This window comes from Hipposideros armiger, unplaced genomic scaffold (genome assembly GCF_001890085.2).
Source record: "Hipposideros armiger isolate ML-2016 unplaced genomic scaffold, ASM189008v1 scaffold_1912, whole genome shotgun sequence".
In the NCBI taxonomy this organism is placed as follows: domain Eukaryota; kingdom Metazoa; phylum Chordata; class Mammalia; order Chiroptera; family Hipposideridae; genus Hipposideros; species Hipposideros armiger.
In genome coordinates, this window is record NW_017733262.1 from 8336 (window position 1) to 18121 (window position 9786).

Here is a 9786-nt window from a genome sequence, read left to right on the forward strand (position 1 = left end):
CCACTCATAATCTGGAGTCATTGAGATAAGAAAGCCCTGATTGGAAATTTAGCTCAGTTCTAGATTCTAGGTGAGGCCCAAATCTCAGACAGACACGAGTCAGGGCTGAATTCCAACACTGTCTCACAATCGTTTCATCTTCATCAGGGAAATTCCGTGCATACCTTCTATTTATTGGAGAATCTCATGGAGAAACTGAACCTAATATTATTAGTTGACGGGTCACACATCAATATTAAAACTGGAGGCTGCTAACCAGGACTTACTATAATACTAAAAGCTTTCCTTCACAATCTATTCCTCTGTCTGATGCACAATCAGCCCAGACGGTGGAAGTTACTGCAGGTGCAGGAACTTGTCAATTAGGGTAAACTAGGAAATACACACATAGGTTTGGGGAGCAGTGTATGATTTGGGGATGCTTTGCGAACAGAGTGGGTTCTCATGTCTGCAGGAAAGCCCATCACATGGACGAGTTGAGGAATTTTAGAATCACTGCTCCATCCTAGAGACTTGGCTGATGTGAGGGTGGATGTCAATCCTAAAACACGTAACACGGAAGCTAAGAAAATGCTGTAGTGGGTCACGATGCCCAACCAGCAGCCTGAACCTGGGCTACAATCCTGTGTGAGCCCTGAGGGGATGCACGTATCTACAGATGGACTCAAAGCATCGTTATAAAACATCAACATTTAGCCCTTGATATTGACTGAAACAATGAAAAACTTACAGCTGTTTACTTCACTCATGGAATTTTCATTCTCAAGCCCGTGGCTTGTAGGAATCAGGCGACTTCAAATGCACGTTCTTAAATTTCTCTCTTAAATGACACTAAATGGTACAGACACACTGGTTATTATCTTTACCAAGACAGCTGAAGTCATTTCCTGCTCATGTGTAATGAGCAACAGCAAGTCCTGGGAAACCTGTAAAGTGGGACCTGACCAGGGACCAGTCCTCATGGGCCCTTTGCATCAAAGATCATTGTTTTGCTCCTGGAAGATAATAGGATATAAAGATAGACAGTGAGAACACCCTTCAGCATTTAAAATCCTTTTTAACTGCAAACATTGAAGCATAGCGGCTTAAATCAATATAACCACTGTTTGTAGTTACTGCTTTAAGTGTAAATGCAAAACAATTATACTTTTAGAGGATGTGAGTATAATCAAAAGGCAGAATATCACATTTAAATGTGTGTACTGAGAGTAATACTCAATTATTCGCTATTCTTTACCCAGCTTCTTAACTACACTCAGTTCATATGCCTTTGCTGTATTTTAAATATTTCTCCTAAACACACTTCAGCTGTGGGTCCTGTCTCAGTTGTACTTCATGTCTTTCCCAGAACATTATCTCTCAAATGTCTGAGTCTACATGTGGGCTGGTCACAGACATGTAGAGTGACTAGCACACCCACTCTGTTCTCTGTCCTTTGTGTCACCACAGCTACCCATAAGGTGTCCACCACGGTGCTCTGTACAGGAGGTTCCATCAGGATGACCTGTGTCATAAGGCTTCTGCATTGTTAGAGAGTCACAGGGGTCAGCAGCCAGCTGTGCCCTCTTATGACAAGCCTGTCCTGCAATAGTGCCTCTGTCACCATGAATCATGTGTGTCTAGGACACATGGGCTCAGCAGAGCCACCTTCAGACCCAGTGAGTGTAACCCACCCTGGGGTGTCCACAAATAGACACACATGTTAGATGAGTTAGGAGATGGCGTGGGGGCACGTGAATGCCCACATATTTACTGGACCTCCCTTCTGTGAAGAGTACTGTGGGGGAGCTGGGAGTGTGAGCAGAGCTCCAGCTCCATGGAGCTCAGGGTCTAGGACAGATTTAGTAAGAATCAGGACAGTAGGTGACAGAAGGTGATGTTAGGCTTGGGGTTCATCCCCCACCTGAGTAAATGAGGAATGAGAGGTTAATGTGTTGTAGGGCGGACAGAGACCCCGTGGAGTAGAGGTCCTGGGGGCTGATCACATCCCTGTGGGACCTGTTGTACTTTCTGAAAGAAGGGTTCATGTGAGGTGAGCATGTGCATGTGGGAGGTAGAGAGTCAGAGCTCAGCACACAGGGGCTGGGACTGCACTCAAGTCTGTGGGAAATGTTCACAACCACGGGGAACATGAGAGCCCTCAGGGTGGTCTCTGATGTGAATCAAAACAGGGCACATGGATTTCATGAAGGAAGGGAACCTAGTCACCGGTGATAGTCATTGTAAACAATGCTCCCTCTTGTTTATTGGTTGGAGAGAGAATAGAAAAAATTAGAGCCACAAAGAAGCATCAAGACTTGTCCCTGGGGGCAGCTGAGAAATTTCAGAAGAAATCTCTGTTTCCAAAGGAAGTTCCTTCTTCAACTGTTCCTGGGGCTGGTCCCTGTGCTCAGTGTGTCCCGAGGGCCCCCTGCAGCCCAGCCCTCCAGTCCCCTGCAGGGAGGTTTGTGTCTGGGCTCACACTGACTTCCCCTCACTGTGTCCCTCACACAGTAATACACAGCTGTGTCCTCAGCTGTCAGGCTCTTCAGTGTTAAATAAACTTGGCTCTTGGAGGTTTCCCTGGTGATGCTGAGGCGGGACTTAAGTGCTGGCTTATAGGCTGTGCTTCCAAAACCACATAGCACCAATCCACTCCAGCCCCTTTCCAGGAGCCTGGCGTACCCAGTGCACACTATTGCTGCTTAAAGAGAATCCAGAAACAGTGCAGGTGAGGGACAGGGTCTGCGAGGGCTTCACCAGTCCTGGGCCCGACTCCTGCAGCTGCACCTGGGACAGGGCACCTGGGGACAAGGAGAATCAGTCTGTTACTCACGTGCAGTCACATCCATCCCACAGACCATGTCTGACATCTGAGCCCCTCACCTTGGGGGGCTGTCACCAGGCACAGGAGAAGACCCAGCAGCCTCATCTTCTTCTAGACCACAGCTCTGCCTTCCTCAGAGACTCAGCCCTGTGTGAGGAGAGAGCTGTGAGCTCACAGCCCAAGGACGGTTTTACCCTGGAGCCTGCAGAGAAATTTGCATGTGGCGCAGCCTGGTCCTTATAAGTGGGGAGGGACTGAGTCAGGCTCCCCTGGTCCTTCTGGGCCCAGTAGGGTCTGTTCTCTTGAACTCTCAGCATCTGAGTCTGGGATGAAAGAGCACATGGTCTATCAGATACACTGAAAAAGTTTAAAAAAAAGCCCTATTTTTCCATGTATGAAAATAAATGTTTAACAGACAATGTGATAGACGACGTATTACAGAACTGTACACCCAAAATCTATGTAAATTTGCTAACTATTGTCACCCCAATAAACTTTAATTTTAAAAAACCTGAGGAAGGACAGAGTCAGGCCCTGGTCCTTTTGGGCCCAGTAGGGTCTCTTGTCTTCAATTCATACAACATCTGTGTCTGGGATGAAGGAAGACATAATCTTTGAAAAAGGTCAAAGACCACTCCTACTTTTCTGACTATAAAATGAAATGCTTGACTAGTTAGTAGATCACCAGATTTTAAAACTTAAGGTTATTTATAATAATTATGGAAGTGATTAGCATTATGTGTAGACTCATTCTGACATGAAACAGTTTAAATATGTTCAGTTACCAAATCTTTATAAACATAATTGAAATATAATATTTTAGTCAATTTTGCTGTAAATATGATCCCACAATAAAAGCTAGTCCTTTCCATTCTCCTGCTTTTTATTGTTGTTTAAAGTCTGTGATCTTTGTGTCCCACCTAGGAAACCCTTGGCTTACCCAAGGTCACATGTATCCTGGTCATTGATGTGTGTCCATCCCCCCACCAATGCCACACAGTCTTCATTATTGAAGTTACATCACAAGTCTCTTCCCACTTTCAGAAACTCTTCAGTGGAAACTAAAAACAACAAAACACTTTGGCTGTGTTGTATTTCTGGTGCATCCTGAGAAGGGCTGCAGACAGATCTTTGTCTCCATGTCAATCATCGCTGCAGGTCCCAGGAAGCACACACCCTGGTCTGAGGATTTGGGCCTCTCCATCCCTTTCTGATGGAGGTCAGGGACATGTGGGTGTCGGCTGTGGGGTCACTGATGACTCAGGGATATGTGCTCATGACCTGCAGCCTCCTCACTACACACTGTCTGTTCTGATGCCCAGGGCTGGGCTGCAGTGACCGCTGGCCCTTTGTAACATAGATTAAAGATAAATGATGACCGTCCCAGGGCAGGGCTGAGCCTGGATCTCTCCCTTTTCTGCTCAGGGAGGGGTCCAGAGTCTGAGCTCAGCTCCAGGGGCCCGTGGATAGGTGCTCAGACCCCACAATACCCTGACTTGAGAGAGATCCCTACCTTTGCCCACAGTTTAGGAAGGAGGTGTTGACTCTTTCCAAATGAGGTCACAGTAGCAGCACAGAGTCACGCACAGGAAGCCCCACTTGACACTGAGGTTCCCCAGATGGCGGAGCCCAACCAGGACAGCCAGTCATGAAGACAAGCAGTGACAGGATGTCTCTAAGGCCTCCTCTCAACCCTAGGCCTTCCTGCTTTAGCACCAATTGTCTGCATTCTTTCATGAGATGTGAGTCAGGTGTGGCCACAAGAGGACACACAGGAGGGATCAGGGGAAACAGAGTTAATCACACTCACAGGTCCAGGAAACAGGGGGCTCGGGGCCCCGTGAGGCCACGTGGAGGCACCAGGGTGGTCGGGAGGCAGGAAACAGGGAGCGAGGGGCAGCTGAGGACCCGGCTCACTGGGCTTTCCCTGGGAAAGGAGGGGCGGCAGGTGAGCAGCTTTGGATGGACGAGGTGGAATAATGTCAGGGCTCAGAGGTGAGGGGCGTCTCCCTGTGCCGGGCACCTGGGCCTGGGATGATGAAAGCAGAGGGAGCGTGTGTCCTGGTGAACGGGCCAGAGAGAGGCAGTGCTGTGGGTGGGTTAGTTTGTGTGTGAGAGGCCTGCTCCAGCCTGGCCTGTGCTGCCCCTGAGGACTGGGTACCCCACGGGGGCGGTCCCTCCCCAGCCAGAAAGATTTGTGAGGTTTTGAAACATGGCAAAGTAGATAAGGTGATAAATGCATGAACACACCCAATGCAGGAGGCACCTTTCTGCATTCCCAGCAGCAGCCCTTGCCCTGTTCTGTCCCCATTTTATGTGGAAGAGCCATACGTCCTCTATCCTCTCCCGTGAACCATGGAGTCAGGCCTGGGAAACAGAGTCGTACCCCCAGAAGCTCCCGTTCAGACCCCGAGCACACCAGGTACCAGCACCCAAATTCCCCTCCAGACTCCGGGTTCAGCTCCCCTCTGCTTGTCAGCTCGGGCTCAGGTTTGTTGTGGGCGTGTGGGTGGGGCTGGAGGCTGTACCCCTGTGTGCTGGGCGGAGGCTCCTATAAACTCGTGGGTCTAGTATGTGAATTCTATTCCCCTCCTTCATGATTTATTTTATTTGATAAAGTAGATAAACCCATATTTATCCACGATACAATATGGTGGACAAGAGAAGGCTAGCTTCTATAAAAATAGATCTAGGGCCGTCCAAGTGGCTCAGTTGGTTAAGAGCTCGCTTGAGAGCACCAGCTCTGAGCAGCAGGGTCGCGGTTCAGATCCCACATTGAGGGCCAGTGACGCTGCGCCCTCTACAGCTAAGATGATGAACAACAGCTCAACCTGGAGCTGGGCTGCCGTGAGCTACATGAGTGGCTGGCAGCCAGTGAGAGCTGCTATGAGCCGCATTGAGCAGCCAACCAATGATCAGTGACTGATCTGCCTCACCCAGGAAGAGCACAATGATCATACCAACATGGGCCAGTGAAGCGATGTCCTCCACAGCTAGACTGAAGACCAAACAGCAATTTGTCTACCTGTCTGTTCCCCTTCCTCAATTCCCCAACGTGTTCACCTCCCTCAATTCCCAAATAAAATCTTTAAAAAAATAAAAATAAATAAAACAAAAATAGATCTAAAAGGGCCGGCTGAGTGGTGTGTTGATTAAGAGCTGGCTTGGGATGCCAGAGGGCCCCGGTTCAGATCCCACATATGAGGGCCAGTGACACTGCCCTCCACAGCTAAGATGCTGAACAACAGCTCAACCTGGAGCTGGGCTGCTGTGAGTTGCTGGGGAGGGCATAGGCTGCAGCCCCAACTGCAGTGGGTTGCCATGGGTTACCGTGTGTAGCCAGCAGCCAGTGTGAGTGGCCAGCAGCCAGTGTGAATGGCCAGCAGCCGCAGTGAGCGACCTTCCAGAAGCTGGCAACTGATCTGACTCACCTGGGAAGAGCGCAATGATGTTGCCAACTTGGGCCAGTGAAGCAACGTCCTCCACAACTAGACTGAGGAACAAAAGGACAGCAACTTGTCTCTTCCCCTTCCCCCAAATCCCCAGCACTGTTTCCATCCTCCAATTCCCCAACAAAAAAATCTAAAAAAAAAAATAGATCTAACAGGTGGAACGGTGGAACGGTCTACACCATACAGTGAATGAACCCTGTTCCCCTTGGGTTAGGGGTGCTGGGCCGTCCCCATGAGGAGTGGACACAGAAAGGTTCTTCAGAGTAACGAGGAGGCCACGTCTGTGGGAAGCTCACATGCTCCTTAGTCTATCCGACCAGGAAACCCAGAGAGAAATTCAAACACACGGGGTTTCCTAAATGGAAAATCTCATCACCTCTGATCACACCCACCTGCATCGACCCCTCTGAACGGACGTCTTCCTGAGTATAGCGAGGCTTCACAGCTAAGACCTTTACATGGGTCTAAAGGTAAAATCACCAGCAGACCGACTGGGCCATGTCAGGGCCCTGTGCAAAGTCAGTGTGAGGGACCCTTGTTAAAGTTTAAGAATTTAGTGACACTGAGAGCACAGCATTCTCTCAGCAATGCACAAATCCTGTTTTTCAGTTCTCTTCAATTGAATGGCTTTAAAATGACTCCCACATCTTTAGCCTCATTTTGCAAAACGACAGTGTCTCTTCTTCTTGTGATACCAAGCTGGGGTCCTCCCACCAGCTGTCCTGGTGCAGGACTGTGGAAGTGACCAGTCCCCTAGTGGTCATGCTGAGCCACACAGGCTGCATGATGCAGGCACATTGTAAAGATTGTTTCCACTCCCTCAAAGTTTTTGGAGCAACAATTCATATATAAGGTCAGTGTTTTGCTCAAACAACAGGATAGGGTGTGAGACAACTGGTGCAAACACCTTGCCACATTTATAATATTTTTAATTCCAAAAATTGGAGTACAGCTGCTTGGTTCAATATATTTTCATTTTTTTTAGCTAGGTTTTTAATTCTACAATAAAAGTGATTGAAACTCTTAGAGAATGTGAGTGAATATAAGGCGAGAAGACAACATTTTAAATGCTTGTCCTGAGAGTAGTACTCAATTATTCTCTATTCTTATCCAGCTTCTGAAGTACAGTCAGCTCATATGCCTTTGCTGTATTTAAATTTTTTTCTCCTAAACAATCTTCCAGTGTGAGTCCTATCTCAGTCCTACTTCATGTCTTTCCCATTTCCCATGTGAACTTTCGCTCACAAATGTCTGACTCTACATATGGGCTGGTCACTGAGACATGAGGGGTGACAAATACACCCATAGTATTCACTGTCTTTTGTGTCACCATAGCCAGCCATGAGGTGTCCACCATGTTACTTTCTAAATATGGGTCCATTTGGATGTCCTGTGTCACAAGGCTTCTGAATTGTTTGTGGTGCCCAGTGGTCAGCAGCCAGCTGTGCCTCCTCTTATGAAGGGCTTGTCCTGCAATAGTGCCTGTGTCACTGTGAATCATGTGTTTTCAGGACATGTCAACTCATCAGGGCCCCCTTCCGACCCAGTGAGTGTAATCTGCCCTGGGGTGTCTACAAATGGGCTGGTATGTGAGAAAAATTAGGAGATGACATGGGGGCATGTGAATGCCCACGTATTTACTGGACCTCCCTTCTGTGACGGGCACTGTGGGGGACCTGGGAGTGTGGGCAGAGCTCCAGCCCCATGGAGCTCAGGGTCTAGGGTGGATTTAGTGAAAATTAGGACAGTAGAGGACAGAAGGTGATGCTGGGTGGGTTTCAACCTCCACCCATGTAAATGAGGACCGAGAGGTTAACGTTGTGATGCTATAGGGAGGATGGAGACCATGGGGTTGGAGGTCCTGGGGGCTGAACATAATCCCATGGGGCCGTGTGCCTGTGGGAAGGAAGGGCCATATGGGGAGCCTGTGGGCATATGGGGGGCAGAGAGCCAGAGCTCAGCACACAGGGGCCGGGACTGTGTTGGGGTCTCTCTGTGGGAAACGTTTCCCAACCACTGGGAAGATGAGAGCCTTCAGGATGGTCTCTCTGTGACAAAACAAGTAGACACAGGAATTTGGTGAAGGAAAGGTCCCCAGTCTCTGGTGATACGTCATTGTAAACACTGTTACCACTTTGTTGGCTGCTGAGAATAGGAGACATTAGGGTCAGAGGTGATTCAAGACTTGGTCCTGTTAACAGCTGAGAAATTTCAGGGGAATGTCAGTTCCCAAAGGAAGTTGCTATGCCACCGGGGTCCACACCTGCTCCTGGGGCTGGTCCCTGTGCTCAGTGTGTGCTGAGCGCCCCCTGGTGTCCTGAGCGCCCCCTGCAGCCCAGCACCCCTGTCCCGTGCAGGGAGGTTTGTGTCTGGGCTCACACTGACTTCCCCTCACTGTGTCACTCGCACAGTAATACACGGCCGTGTCCTCGGCTCTCAGGCTGGTCATTTGCAGATACAGCGTGTTCTTGGCATTGTCTCTGGAGATGGTGAATCAGCCCTTCACGGAATCGGCATAGTTTGTGATACCACCACCACCATTACTGATGGCTGAGACCCACTCCAGCCCCTTTCCTGGAGCCTGGCGGACCCAGTCCATCCAGTAACTACTAAAGGTGAATCCAGAGGCTGCACAGGAGAGTCGCAGAGACCCCCCAGGCTGTACCAAGCCTCCCCCAGACTCCACCAGCTGCACCTCACCCTGGACACCTGCAAACACAGAGAGGTCCTGGTCAGAAACTGTCACACACCCACTGTTTCTCTCACTCATGTTCTCTCACATACTCAGAGTCTTCTGTTCTCCATAAATTACCTCTTAAAATAGCCACAAGGAAAACCCAGCTGAGCCCAAACTCCATGGTGTGTTGTCTGTGTTCAGTCCTGATCACGGAATGGGGACACCTGGGGATCCCAGGCTGGGTCTCCTGTCCCTGAGCTGCAGGGTCAGGGTTGGGCTGGTTTTCATCAGCAGATGGGCCCCTATTTGCATGTCCTCCTTCTATATAGGGAGCTCCGGGGTTGGACACCTATAGAGAGAGCAGGGACTCAGTGCAGGCGTAAGTGTCCTGGGGCACTTTGTGGCAATTAGAACATTTGGGAAAATGTGATTTTTGTTATTTAGTGGTTGATGTAAACACTTAGTATCCATCATCTTATTCCATGTTTACATATACACACAAGTCATGTGACATAGATAGTTTTACATCCGTTTCACAGATGAATCAGTTGAAACAGAACCACAGAGTTGAGAGCATGTCTGGTTAGAGTGGTCGCATTTCTCTGTCCCTGTGCTGCTCCCCTCTGAACCCCAGGCACATATTTGCTCCTAGGGAAGGGAACTGCAGATCTGGACAGGAACCCCTCACTCCCAGCCGCTCTCTGCTCCTGCTCCTGGGCCTGAGCCCCATGGACAGAGGGTCCTGAGCGTCCCCTGCAGGTCAGTTCCTTCCCTCCCTCCAGGATTTGTGCTTTGTCCACATCCCTGTGTCCCTGGGCCATGTGGTCTTCAGGGACAACAGCTCTGTGCTC

At 49.3% G+C, this 9786-nt stretch overlaps 1 pseudogene; it reads right to left on the reverse strand.

The window, feature by feature from the left end:
• Window positions 1-8656: 8656 nt before the first annotated feature.
• On the reverse strand, window positions 8657-9172 carry LOC109378369 (immunoglobulin heavy variable 3-23-like; annotated as a pseudogene).
• Between the last annotated feature and the right edge of the window lie 614 nt (window positions 9173-9786).